Genomic DNA, 15,314 nt, shown 5'->3' on the forward strand with positions numbered 1-15,314 from the left:
TCATACCAGTTACGTGAATTAAAGAAGGCAGCTGCATTAAGCACTTTCGCAGAGCCAATATAGGTTCGTATCCCATAACTTTTAGGTCGCAATTTAGTTGAACTCATATCATTTCTTAACAAATTAACACTCCTTTTATGCATATTATTTCAGGCTCCCAAAAACTCCACTCAACAGAAAGTGTAGAGAAATCTCGTATTAGTTCGTTTCTTTTTCAGGTACCAAAAACAAAAATTAGATTCAGTCGAATAATATATCATACTAAAAAAGTTTCAATCGTGATTCAATCGATATCTTAACTTTTCCGAAAAATTCTGTGTCGAGAAAAAAGTTTATAATTTTGTCTTCCACGAGAATTTGGATAACAAAATCGAAATGATTATCTCACTGTCAAGAAAATCAGGTTTGAAGTTTTTGTTTTTCAGTCTAATTTTGAGCGAACGAAGCGAGCGAGCAGCCTTATTTAGCACCTTGTGAAAGAAACAAATTGAAAAAAAAATCTCGGAATAAAATCGGAAAAAAATATGGCCAACAGACAGTTGGAAAAGAGTCAAAGAACGCAATTACAGAGGAAAATAATTCACTTTCATCTTTTTATCAGTCAGTAAAACGCTTTTTTCGAAACTGACACTGTTTTGAAAGAAAAATTGAGCTTAAAATGAAAATCGGTTAGAGTCAGTAGATCTCGTTTAAGATTCGAAGTCGAATTGAAGAATAAAAGTCAGGACACAGACGAAGCTGTACTTCACAAACAAAAGCTAGAAAAAATTAGCTCTTAAACGACCAAAAACTCAAAGCAAGAGTAAAATTTATTTAAAAATCTGATATACACCGGAACTGATCCCCAGACCTCGAGGTTGTTAGTCACACATCTGCGCAACAGTCAAAAGACATCCTTCAAACACCAGCAACCAAAAATCCAGATACAACGACAAAATGCTAGAGCAGCAAAAGTAAACCAGATATAACGCTATTGCAGCAAAAGCAGACAAAATAAAATGCTTTTGCTGCTTTAGTTTGTTAGAACTTGAATTAGAACATAACCAACAGACATTTGGAAAGAGTCAAGGAATGCATTTAAACAGAAAAGAAACTCAATGTTTTTTGATAAAATCTCAACATTCTAAGTTCCAAGAAAATAAAGATGGCCTTAAAACTCTTTGAATTTCTAGAAAACTTCCGATTGACACTGTTTTGATAAAATTAACCCAATTTCAACAAAACTGGATCATTAGGCAATATTTCTAATTCGCTGGGAAATCCTATAATAAAAGTCCATTTTCGAAATTAGAAGTTGATCACATTTTTTGTGACCTTTACACTTTTGCTGTTCGATGATGGAGTTTGCCGTTCTTTTAACAAAGGAAGTGAGTCGAACTTTAAAAAAAAGTCAAACCGCGAAAAAGTAAATTTGAGCCCGAACAAACTATAAAATGCTTCCCGTAAAAAGACGAAAAAAACTTCACGATCTATATAAGAGTCTGAACTACGTAATAAGTATACGAGTATACGGATAAAAAGACTTCGTATTATCGCACTACGCTTGAGTAAAAAAACTAACGCCGAGGCGAAGCTGCACTTTGTAAACACTAGCACGAACACGACAAAAAAACAGCTTTATAAAGTGAAATGAGAAAAGATAAAAATAACCTCGAATTAGTAAAATTTTGCTATGTATGGGCTTCAAACCAGAAACCTCATAAATAGGAGTCTTACGCGCTGCCCTCTCGGCAAGCAACGCTCGACAACTGCCAAAGGCTAGTCACAAAAAAAGCAGCTACATATGCCAATAAATTGACTATGCGATGCAGCAAAAGTGTCACCAAATACAAATAGACACAATTTTGCAAGAAATAAATTGGAATATAACAAACTAAAAGCATCCAATCTAATTTTGCATCTAAAAAATTGGGAAGCATAAAACCATATTATGTATAAATTATGCATTTCAAAAAACTGCGAGACAAAAATTTGTAAGATCGAGTTTTTATGATTGTTATTTTGTTTCAAACAAATAACTTTTTCCGGTTCATTTGGTACATTTACACAGAAGCGAAGCTGCTCTTCGCAAACACTAGTGAGAAACGACAAAAAAGCAACGTTATAAAGACAAAACAGAAAAAAGGCTAGAATTAGTAAAAGTATGCTACGCATCGGATTCGAACCTGCGACCTCGAGATTTGGCTCTCACGCCCTGCCCGCTCGGGCACCAACAACCGACAAAAACTAATCACCATTAGAACAGCTAAAAATGCTAACAAGGATATTCTGTTACTGTGCAAGTAGCACAGAATGTTCCGACCGTAATCTTCAAAAAATAAAAAGCTTTTTCAAATTTTTGTCGTTTACTTTTCCGGCGCGGTGTGATAAAAGGAGCTGAACTAAAAACTACAAGATGATAGTAAAAGAAGCAAACTACAAGAAGCAAACTAAAAAACAATTTTTGTAGCAAAATTGCTTCAAAAAAAATAAAATATTGAAAAATTCTGCAGTTTTTGAATCTTCGAAAATTTTGATTCCAAAAAGGCACTAAAAGACTTTTTAAAAGACACGCTACTCAAATGAAATTAAGTTTTTATGTTTTAAATTAAGCTTTTTGCAAGCTTTTGAGGAATTGAAACAAGACTGCTCGCTCGCTTTATTCGCTCAAAATAAGGCAAAAAAATCAAAACCGGTTTTCCTCGAAACTGGGCGAATCACGACCGTAAGGGTTTCAATATATCATATCACTCAACCTAGTCCGATGATTATTTGCGGTACCTGATTTTGCGTGGAAAACAAAAAGAGAAAAAACTCGATGGTGGGAAAAAAAGAAAAAAGTAAAACACACCGGAATACAAAAATCTTTACCCAAAACCTTAGTTGTTTCTCTAATAATATAAGTGAGAATTGTAGTGTTGAGATTTTGGAATTTTCCTAAACAACTACCTTTCTCTGTAAAAAGATAAAGGAATAGCCGCTTCTTTAGAAAACATTCGCGCAACCGCTTCTTTCGTTTGAAATTTTCATCTCAGATTTGATAGAATAGTTTTAAAGAAAACTAAAAAAGTTCTAGAAAAAGAAACAACCAAAATTTCACTTATTTGAAGGTCTTAACTTTTTTTACAAAAAAAACCGGGCGTAGCACATAATAAAGGTAAGCTTCCAACAACCTGTTATGTCGATTAAACCTATAATATCAGCTTTGGCGTTTCAAAAAAACGGTCAAAAAATCAAAAATTTGAATTTTCCGAGGGCCATTATTTTTTTGTTAAAAAAAAATTTAAGCGTAATCGCGTATGCAAAGAAGTTTGTCACTATCCGATCTTTGAATCTATGGGAGGTTATTTGTTGGTAACATTCATAAAAATTTAAGTTTAAAAAAATGCTGAAATGACAAAAAAATTTTGTCTAAAAACATTAGGAGTGGCCGCTAAAACAAGAGAGCTTCCTTTTACCGGTTATCTCTATTGAACCCACAACCTCAGGTTTAGTGTCGAGAAAAGTTAAAATAGATTCAAAAAATGGTTTAAATAAATAAAAAAATTTGACTATTCTGAGGGGGAAAAGTTTGAACGTAACCACTAATACAGTGGAGCTTCCCACTAGCCTTTATCTCTATTGAAACCACAACCTCAGGCTTGGAACATTAGTTTTCGAGAAAAGTAGAAAGATTCAAAAAACAATCAAAAAAATTAAAAATTTGACGATCTGAGGGGCACAATTTCATGTAAAAATAAGTTTGGGCGTAGCCGCTGCCGCTTATCGAGGGGAGCTTTTCAAATCTGTTCTTATTCATTGAAACAAAAATCTCAATTTTGGAAGGTAAATATTTGAGAAAACACAAAAAAATAAAAACATCGGTAAAATATTACCCCCAAAGACTTTTTCGAAGGCTGTAGACGACGAAGTAAAGCAAAAAAAAGACCAGGGGAATATGCAGGCACACACGACTGTAGGCGGTCTTTTTATATATGCCCTTTGTGAAAATCGGTAGGAAGAAGGGTTTTCGGGAAAAAAACCTAACTTTTAAACTTTCCAAAGCAACTCAAAAAACTTTAAAAAAAACTAAATCCCATAGATTTTCATAATACCTAATTTTATCAAACAAGAACTTAAGGCAAACATGCCAAGCAAGATATTTAAAATTCAAATTAGCAACTGAACAAAACTTACGAAGCCGAAAAAGGCCGACAATCTTTGAGCAGACGCCAAGTTGAGCCGACAAAAAACTGATTTTAAAAAAAACTTTTAAATGTTTCATGTCCCCCATGAATCTACCCTATAGCAAACAATACTCTTCTGGCAGTTAACTTTTTTTTCATTTTCAAGAATCTGAGCATTTCAGCACAGCAGCATCATACGTGATAGCAGCATCATGTGATTCATTTGTTTTTGTTAAACTAGTTGATAACCCGAAAAAAGTCTGAACTCCGATTTGATAACGTTTGCTTATCGCAAACATTTAAAAAGATAGAGCAGGCACTAAGATTTTAACTGACCATCAATCTATGGGCCGTCCACCTACAACTTCAAGTCTAAGATACTCAAAATAGGCCATCTGTGCTACTAAGAAGACGCTAAAATTGTTTTCTAAAACGAATACGCAACGTTGTGTTATGCAAATTATGTTTCAAAAAGTTCTAAAGCACAAAAAACTAGAAGCCAATATGTTATCCCCATAGCAACTTTGCACCCAATGAAACAACCTTTTGTAATATCAGTGCCAAAAACTTATGGAAAAACGTCTGGGCACCTATCGCAATGCACTTGCTCTAGCAAGCGCAAACGACTAAAATGTGACGTATTTCTTCTTTTAATCATCACACAGACAATGACAATTTCAATTATTTTTACCCTTGATTATTATTTAAATATTTGGACAGGTTACCATGCGTCGATTCAATTTGCAAAAACTTGAGTCGGTTGAGTTCGTTAACTAACACTACACACGAATTTTTGATGGAAACCACAAAGAGACTCAGAGAGACTTTGAAGGAAACCTCAGAGAGAATTCGGAGCGTAACACCGCGTCTGATACCTAAACATGCCATGTGCCAGAAAACTTCTGCTGTAATGTCTGTAAACTGGTCTTTTCGGTTATAACCCTAAATGATAAAAAATTGAAATGATAATTTTATGACAAAATTGCGACAATCTTAATGGATGCACGATATTATTACAGGAATAGTAAAACCGGAGCATTTCTACTTACTTGAGCCTCCCTTTTACTTATTTCTCCACTTTTCCCATTTTTATGCGCATAAAATTCATATCTGCGCATAAAATTCATTTTAAAAAATTCCAGAAACATTTTCAATTGTTGTTGAATTCTCATTTTTTGCACTTTTAGGCTTTAATTAACGCTTGGGATATCAGCCTGCATTTATAAGTAACAGTAAGTAAAACAGTCCAATATGGTTATTTTCATTTGCAATTTTTATCATATAGGGGGTATAACCGAAAAGACTGCTACTGAAAACTGCTACTGAATGCTGCTTCTGAAAACTACAAGGAAATACGTTTCAAAGAAACAACACCTTTGATTCAAAAAAGTGCTATGACTTGACAGAAATATAAGGACTGCGTTCAACCTATGATCAAAAATAATCCTCGCAACAGATAATACCAGGCTCTCAATTGAAAGAAAAAATTACCCGAAAAAAAAGTTAATAAACAATAAATTTGACTTTAAAGGCGTATTTTCACTTAAAATTGAAGGAGAACTTCGCACCCTTTGCAATAAAACACACACACACACACATAACAGGACAAACAAGCAGACTTTGAACAAGAAATTGAGAAGAAAGTCGCTAATTCAAAAAATTTTGAAAATTTCGAGAATAACAAGATCTACCAAAATTTTCACTTTGTCTTGAATAAAGTTCAGGTTTAAAGTAAGCGCTACTGAAACCGTAAACTTTTGAACCGACATCCATTTCATAAAAACTTAAAACCTTTCAAAAACGATTAATTACCTCAAAAGACTCACATGCATAGGAAACTTATTTTGCTCATGCAACAATTCATTAAGACAGTTAAATATACACCGAAAAAATCAAACGTGCTCACACTTTGTCTGTTGGTTGACGAAAGTCCAGATTTGAGAAAAGTTTTCAGATATTTTGTTGGACAAGTTAATTACAAGAATAAGTTTATGTTCGGAAATGATAACGCTTGCTTATCGCGAGCACAATTGTCGCATACGATTAAATTCAAAGCGCTATGAAGTTAGCAGCAAAAACTCAAAATCGTGTTTCATATTAAGTAGTGGGTTTATCAGCCGAAATGGCATTTCAAAATGAGCAACAATTATTTGGGGTAACGAGTGGTTTTAAGGTTGGTTATGAAGACTAAATATGTTTATCATGGCCTAAATAGTCTGGTGGTCAATTTTCATAACACTCGCACAATGTGAACAGTAATTCTACATATGAAATCTTGCAGGCGGGTTAGAAGGAAAGAGCCTAAAATACTTGCAGCAAAACAAAAACCTGTGATGTGGCAAATAAACCGAAAAAACGGAGTCCGGCTGGTACTTGAACCCCGGAACTTAGGTTCCAGAGACGACTGCATTACAAACTCGATTCCTTGTAAAAAGGCATCACCTGAAACACCATTAGAGTGGTCCAAATGTGCAGCAACACACGAGATGGCGTTCTTTGCAAAAGATGGAATCGAGGTACGAAACTTACTAAGAGCTGAACCTGCACTAATCGAACCCGCAGAACCCATCTATAAAGACAAAATAACCGGTGAAACGGAGGCGCAAGAAAAATTGCGACGTAAGGAATCAAGAGAAGCGAGTCGGTTGGGAAAACCGAGTTCAAAAAGCCAGAGAAAAAGGCGCACTGTGTCACTCATTTCCTTGGGACGAGGCTGATGCAAAACACCGCAGTTGTTTATTTCTATGTCTAAACGCGGAGGGACAATGCCAGGTTCAACTAAAGAGGCCAAGGCTCAACTTGCACAGCATTTGACAAAAAAGCTCATGACATTATTAGAAGCTGTAGTCGTGACAACAAGGATTATAGCGTTCGAACGCTACAATTTTATTTGTAGAAAACAAAAGCTTAAAGCAAATCCACGCCCGACCTGGTCGAATTAGCTAGGCGAGCCGATTGCGAAGATTGAGAAGATGAAAGGGTTAGAGACATGTTTACTGCTCACATGCACTTTGACAAAATTGCGGAAGAGTTATTAGCCGAAACGCGAAGTCCTTTAGATGCATTTAAATATTCAATTCGTCGAGAAAAAGGAACAGAACATGGCCAAACCCTGCAAACAAGTCCATTTGGAGGACCATCAACAACACCAACAGTACAAGAACCGGTACATTATGTTAACTCGCGAGGTAGAGGTAATTACACAAACAACTTATATCCACAAATCGGTCGTGGCGGATTCCGTTGTAGACCGTATGGCACATGCGGAACCCAAAAAAAAGAGTCAACAACAACAAATCTACTACAATCCACAACAAAAGCAATGTTAAAAGTGCGGCAGACAATTCGGCTCAAACCACTTACAGTCCCGCCATGCAAAAGCCAAAATTTGCTCAAAATGCGCCAAAGGGGACCATTTTGCAAAAGTATGTAGATTTACTAACGTCAACTACCTTGAGGACAGGAAGGAAGAACAACAGAAGAGTGGAAGATAACGGAAAAAGACCCAGTTGGAAGATGACGAAATGGAAGATGACGAAAGACGGAAAATTACCTAGTTGCGTTTGCGGAATTCACGTTCACTGATGGATGGGAAGGACTCCAATTGGATAAATTGTCAGTTATGGCAAAATCCGAAGCGTTCAAGTAAAGAACTCAGCCAATTTGTCAGAAGATGACCTCAACGGCCACATCGTAAAATTGAAGACGTGGAAGGAGGCCATACTGGCCATCGCCGATTGGGTAAGCCCGGTGTCAATTTTAAACAAAAAAAAAACAGCTCTTCGGCTACAGAAAAATAACAAATCAACGATATTCAAATAAATTCCACCGGAAGACAGCACCAGAAACTTGGCAGAAGAGAATAAGCCACTTGAATGGAAACCCGAACACAATATAGCATTCAATAACATTCTAAAGTTAGGTTTAGAAATAACACAAAACAAACATTTTGACCAAAACCTAGATACCCGCCTGAAAATTACTCTGTTAACGAGCTTGAATTACTTGGGGTTGTTTGGGCCATCGATTGTTTTAATAAATATCTATACGGCAAAAACTTTACCGTCATCACAGAATATCAAGCTTTAATCAGCGCATTAAAAGCAAGCGAAAGATCAAAAACCAGCCAAAGCAGGATAACTCGATGAATTGACCCTTGGCGGGGAAAAAAATGGGACTAATAGACTATGTCACGTAATCCGGTTGAATTAGCAATACCCCCAAGCGAGCAGGACGAAGAATTTGTGGTGGCATCAATTAACTCATTCCTAAACAATCTTGATATGATTGACAACATCATACTGAACAATCTAGTCAATCAGAACAGAGCACTATATCGGCTGATCAAAAATCGAAGGGAAAAAAGAACACTAACAAGCCCTCCAAAATCTCAACTAAACCTCAAACATTCCGCACATTTCGGAAGCGGTCATTCTCGAACATACCAATCAAATCAGTTTTGCACAAAACCACCTCTAATTCAATCAAACTCAAATTCAGTCAGCACAAATTAAAACCAACACTCTGAAAACCTTATTTAATTGATGCAAAAAAGTCAAAAAAGAAATAAGACGTCGAAAAGATTTCAAGATTTAAAGGTGGTTTCCTCCCTGAAGATATAACTACTCGACTCAAGAAGCAGGAGCAAAACACAAATGCAGGGTACATCAGATCGCGAGGAGAGCTTGTTCGATCCACGTTGGCAAAAGCCAAAAACATCCACATACGACAGCCGGAAAACAAAACGAAAACGCAACTAACAATTACGCCTCCGCGATCAGGAGTCAAAGATGCGCGGGAGCTACTCACATCCCGACTTCAAAAACAATCACTCTTCCGAAAGATTGTTTTCAGCGAAAACTGACCAGACACCGAAACTCAATCGACATCAACACTAAAAAAGATCACTACCCAATCATCGCAAACAGAAGACCTCACGATCGCAGCATCCACACAAACCGAACTCTCCACCGAGGACATTAAACGTATGATTACTGCGGAAGCCGCATGGATCCAACAGAATGCAGCTGAGAGGAACTCGCCCCAAATATCCAACAAACCATTATGACAAATACGCAGCAGACACAATTAGAGGCCAGTCACAACCTGATCACAGAGGGATCGTCGCCACAGTCGAACAGGGTACGAACACCGAATTGGAAGAAGACACGCCCCTGTTTCGTGGCAAATTACAGAAAGTTTTCTGATTCCGATTCATCGCCGCCGCCACCAAGAAAGATCCAAACATGCGATCAATCCTCAATTTCGTCAAGAAACGAGACTGGGAGGCCCCCAAAATTTATACGGGCAATACTGGTTCAACAATTGGAACAGACTATATGTGCGAGAAGACTGTCTACTGATCGATGAACGAATAGTCAGTCCCACGCAATTACAGCACAGTGTTAGACAGTATACATCTAACGCACCCCGGATCAGCATTTATGTTGTATCTGTGCTAACATGTGTGGTTCCCGCAAAAACATTGCTCTATAGTCCGACATTGCACTGAACAAGGTACAAACCTCCAACCAATAAGGAAAAAAAACCCTCGTTCCAAATGGATGCAGTGGTAGAACCAAACGAAGTAGTCCAATTAGTCTTTGCCGGGGCCCCTCCCTGATGAACTAAATAAGGAGGCATACATTTTGGTTGCAACAGATAAATGGTCAAAATTTCCCACAGCAAAAGTTGTTTCAAACACAACAGCAGACATTGCCATAATTTTTACGCAAAGGAACATCTCAAACTATGGGGTGCCCTAAAGATTAACATGTGACCAAGCACAAACATTTAGAGCCAAAAAATTCCGACTGTTCTGCAACAGAAATAACAGAAAGTCATAAAGAATACTCTTCGCACCGGTAGACGACCATAGATCAAAAAGGCTAGTAGAAAGAATGATTCAAACATTAAAACGTAGGTTAGGAGTCATGAGAATAGATCGTAACAACACACCGTATAAATTAGCTTCACACGTAGCCAAAATTATGAAAACACTACGAATCACGCCACATGGGGTAATTAATACTCACCAATTGAAGCAATATGCGTAGAAAACCAAATACTCCTCTTTCAAACTTAGCAACAAATAGCTCTCCAAGCAATTTGAATTGGTTAAGTGCAAAACACGCATGTTTAGATCGGAAAAAAACTTACACAACCGCCATTACCAGCCGAAATTATGCAGGACTTGCAGAGACGGTCGGAGGACAAAGTCGCAATAAAACGACGCCCGACACAACCTCCAACCGACGGACTCAAAGCCCTCATTAAAACACCATCAAACACCAGGTGTCAAAACCAGACGAGCAATAGCATTGGATAAAGATAAATTAAGCATAAAATTAAGGGAAAGCACAAAATGGTAGGAAAAAACATCAAAAAAACGGATAGAGCAGGTAGCAAGAAAAACAATCCGCATCGTAACAAAGGTGAAGGACCTAAATACTTGTGAACAAAAATATAAAACCACCGACGGAAAATTTCCAACATATAAACCACACACTGCGTGGGTTCAAAGATTCGGGAAACAACCCAGACTACTAAGCAAAAGTGAAATTGCCTTTGTTCCGAATCCTTTAATATACAGGTCTTGCAGACTGTAAAGATTAAGTGATTATGTTGCTAAAAAATTCGCGAGGAGATCCGGACCTTGTCTACGTTTTTTAGACATGGAGCAGCCCAACGCCCCACAACATCCGATGCTCAAGGAAAAAGAAGCAACGGGTCTTCCGAAGCGACTAACCAGAAAAGAGCAGGCCACAGGACAGCAGAGCAGTCCAACGAAGGGACGGGCAGAGCCCACAGAAAAAAGGACGGTCCGCCGTCCTACACACAAAACGCAGCCCACGAGGAATGAGCCTCCAAACGGAGGAAAAATCCAACGCAAAATCAACCAGGACCCCCAAGAAAAGCTCATTCAGCGGAGAAGACGACGAAAAACAGTCTTCGACAACGTCAGAAAAATCGGCACCGTCGCCGAAACGGCTAAACCAAAAGCGCACACACCCAACAGAACCCACCAAACCGATCAGAAAATCGGTACGCAACCCCCAGTCAGCATTTGCACACGCACTAGGAAATCCCGTGCCAATCAACAATCGATACAATGAAAGATAGTGCAAAGAAAAGGATCCAATTTAACATCAATTCGCACCAGACAAAACACCATCACCCACAAAGCCAAGCTTAAAATCACTGATCCAGGAAATGGGTTAAACTGACAAAGCACCAGAGTACCAGGCATGCATGAAGTTCCTCGAGGCAATCAGCCCTAAGAACAAAGACAAATATCGAGAGAAGACAGAGATCATCGATCTGATTTCCCAGTTAAGGACAAGACGGAGATATGATTTATCGACAAAAAAGCGGCGAATCAGAGATTAACGTTAAAGAAAAGGAAGACGAAGCGAAGAATGAGGTACACGATAAACAAGTGGAAGACGACAACACCGACGAGGATGGCATGAAGACTTAGCAGAACAGAACAGTAAAGTAACATTAACACAGAAAAAGAAGGAGAGAAAGAGAGAGTCCCCTAGGGACTATAAACTAAAAGCAGTCCCACAAGGACTTAAGAAAACTTTTCTAGTCAAACTCGCTTATCCATGAGACCTTGTTTATCAATTCGTTCGGATTGAATACCAGACACGATCATACACCGCGGTATGACAATAACGAAAGCACAATTGCAGCAAATTCACTTTACACATATCTAATAATGTAAAGCTACAACACCGAAATAGATGATTTTTTTTAAATTATCATAATGAAAACTGGCATTTCTTTACCACCTATAGAAAATTATTATAATCATAGTTAGATTTTTACATTTTCCAGCACTTTCAAGCTGTTTTCCAAGAGTTTTTCTGACAAATTAATAATCCAATCTAACTTTTCAGTTTGGTTCGGATGACAAACTTCCTCTAAGTTCTTGTCTTGAAATACAATTTTATTGTGAATACTTCTCATTATGTTAGTCCCCTTTTTTGAATGCAAATCTATATATGTCGAAAACTTTTCAACCGGAACAGCAGAACAATTTTTTGCAAATTCAGAGAAAGAATTTTCATTTCTTCTCAAAGAGCAGTGATGATGCCATGCTATTTGACACGTCTGACTCGAATGTATTGATTTACCCATATTGAAACTCTTCCGCAAAAACAAATTTGACTTCAGTTGCACAAAGTTTGAAGCACCTTGAATTTCCTTGGTGAAATTACAATTTCTTGCAATAGGTTCGTCTTTAAGAAAAAATGACGAATAGGTGTAATTTTTGTCAGCGGCGGCTGAAATTGCATCCGGGAGGTTTTTGTAGAGGGCACTGTTGAAACCAACAAACTCGTCAAAGTCGTGAACGATTACGTAATCACTAATCAAAGCAGTTTTGACCATGCAATAAGTAAATTGAGCTCTTTTAGTGATATCACTGAGACGGTATAAGTTACGTTTGTTATCCATGAGTGATACTCCGTAAGTTTCCAAAAAACCGTTGTCTTTGTAAAATTGCAGGATTTTTGAAGATTTTTCATTCAAAGTGAAATTATAAAAGTTATCGTTCAGTTCCGCAAGCAGTACCCGATCAACGCCCGCTAGACGCTGATATTCGAAATACTCCGTAAGTCTGTATGGCTCAAATAAATCCATAGATTTCGTAATGGCCGGCAAACAAAGAGTTAACGACAATTTTTTCAACTCAATTCGAAGTTCGCTCTTTTTGTACTGACGTTCGATTACTACCTCATTGGTTACAGCCTGGTTGCCAAATTGAATCGAGACTCTTTCGGGACAGCTCAAACTTTGTTCAAACGGGCAAAATACAAAACATCCAGGCTCGTCGTAATATATAAACGTGTTGTTGAAATCAGGAGTTAGCTCACCATTTATTAAACACTTTAAATTTTTATTGTACTGATCAAAATCTATGTTATTCGATAATGTGTAAACAAAAACCATGACTAATTTCATCGCCCCAACGCGTTCATCGCAAATGGCTCGCCAAATAAAAATAGTCTCTGTTTTATTGTCTTTTAACTTGACTTCTTGTTTCTGAAGATTTTTGTCATGGTCCGAAAATCGTACCAGTATTTTTGCCATTTCCCAATCAGATTCTAGGTTGTCAGTAAATTCTTGATAGTTTTTGTAAGTTATCACTATTCTTTGAGCAATATGGGTTACGTCATAGGAAATAAAAATAGTAATTAGAACAAAAACAGTTAAATTTAATAATATACATTTTGTTGTCAGGCTACTCATGTACCGATTTAACGTCATAACTTCAAAAACTTGTCAAGAAAAGGTTGTTTTTAATTTTCAAGTGTTATGGTGTACTTTAGAAAGGTTAAAGATCAAAGAGCACAATTATTTGAATCGTAGCTGAAATTGTAATGCGAGTTTGGATATTGTTTAGCAAAGAAATTGTTACAGCTTGCGATTTAAGCATTTTAGGATCATTTCTGAAGGCTCTTCGGCTCCACATGTTCTAGATCTAACTCATATCATCAATTCAGATTTTTTGCGATGCCAATTTTCAAAATGATATTTCAGCACGCACTTCAACTTGGGATGTGACATACCAACAAAATGTTGGTTTAAAAAATTTAAGAAAAAATATCGTACATTTTTGGGTTATCATTCTTTTGACGTTGCTGCATGTCAGCTTTGAGTCTCGGTCGTCCCGGTTGCTTAAGAAAATACAGTTTGTCCAATTTTTTGAGCATAGATTAATTTCGAAAAGAATCTTAGAAAAACTACAAATCCAAGTTTGTAATTAAACTACAATAATGAATTTTCCATCATAGGATTAACACATTGAAGAGTCACTGCATGGGCAGTGTTTCTTTTTGACAATTTCTTTCCAAAGTACCCGGTTACGACATACTTGCGAATCGTAAATATACCCAACTGCAATGGGCTCGACAGACGCTGCAAGAATTTCCGTGAATATCAGAAACTGCCCGTATTAACTTTTTTTGGAGGGGGGGATAACAGTTTAATTTTAAAACCATGCATCTCAACAACCGGAAACAAACTCACTAAGAAAATAATTCGACTGGTGCTCAGGACGTTGGAAGGAAATGGCAGATTATTTTTGCTCTCGGTGTTTTTTTTTTCATTTTATAAAAAATTTTCATCATTTTTAGTCCGAAATATACTCTAGAGAAATCAAAGTCGCAACATTCAGGGCGATGCCCTGATACAAGCAGTCTAATATTCTTTTTATAATTAGATCTTATCAATCGATTTATTGCCCCAGGGTAAAAATGGTTGCTCAAATCCGGAAACGGAACCAACTAATTAGAAACTGATTGAAACATTTGATTTTTGCATTTTTAATAAAGTTAAACAGCATCTGCCTTTTTTGTGTTATCTGAAATGATGCCAATGGCCGTCATTATGGCACAGGTATTCGCTAAGAAAGGTCAGTGTTTTAAAATTTAAATAAAAAGCTTCTTTTGCTCATCAAACGACTCAAAACAATGCCACTAAGCCAATACAAAATAGCTGAAACCTTTAAATCAAATAAAAAGAAACGAGACAAAAAAAAACAAAATTCGGAAAAAAAATAAAATTGGAGTTGGTAAATTAATAGCCAACAAAAAACATTCGAATAGAACGGGCATTTGAAAAGCAGACTCGCTCAATATTTATCTATTAGTTGACGAAACTACAGAGTTGGAGATGACCACCAACTTGATTCATCCAGTGAACAAAATTGTTTACGAGAACAAAAGTCTTGTACCCGACTGCAACAACCTTGCTAATCACAAGGGTAATAAATTCTTCAGTTTTCAAGGGTTTTCTTCATTTTTTCTTCGTGTTATCCCCGTACACGCTATGTAAAGTACAAAGGATGTATTTAGCGTTTCGTCTCGTAATTATAAGACCAAATGACTTGTCTCATTTCAATTTGAAACTATTAGATACTGCGTAATAAGATTTGGTCCGTGTGTTAAAGAACGTACTATATCGCAGGTTTATTATCCTAAGTTAGGCAAATTAGCAATTCTCAAACGCCCATAATTTTGCAAAAATAATCAGAGATGAGTTTTATTAGTTTTGGCTCCCGACAACAATATATTGTTGAAAGGTATACAAAATCTCGTCAAAACACCTACAAATTTGAATTAATTAAAACCACCCGAAGAATAAACATTCCGTACTTCA

General features: G+C 36.9%; 2 protein-coding genes across 3 annotated transcripts in view; one reads left to right on the forward strand and one right to left on the reverse strand.

Annotated features, from left to right (window-relative positions):
• The window catches only part of LOC134840426 (phosphatidylinositol 3-kinase catalytic subunit type 3-like), a 513,967-nt gene that overhangs the window by 101,829 nt on the left and 396,824 nt on the right, over positions 1–15,314 (forward strand). The gene's annotated exons all lie outside the window — the stretch shown is intronic.
• LOC134840765 (DNA-directed RNA polymerase III subunit RPC1-like) overlaps positions 1–15,314 on the reverse strand; it is an 80,220-nt gene that overhangs the window by 4,849 nt on the left and 60,057 nt on the right. The gene's annotated exons all lie outside the window — the stretch shown is intronic.

This window comes from Symsagittifera roscoffensis, chromosome 2, assembly GCF_963678635.1.
Source record: "Symsagittifera roscoffensis chromosome 2, txSymRosc1.1, whole genome shotgun sequence".
Taxonomy (NCBI): domain Eukaryota; kingdom Metazoa; phylum Xenacoelomorpha; order Acoela; family Convolutidae; genus Symsagittifera; species Symsagittifera roscoffensis.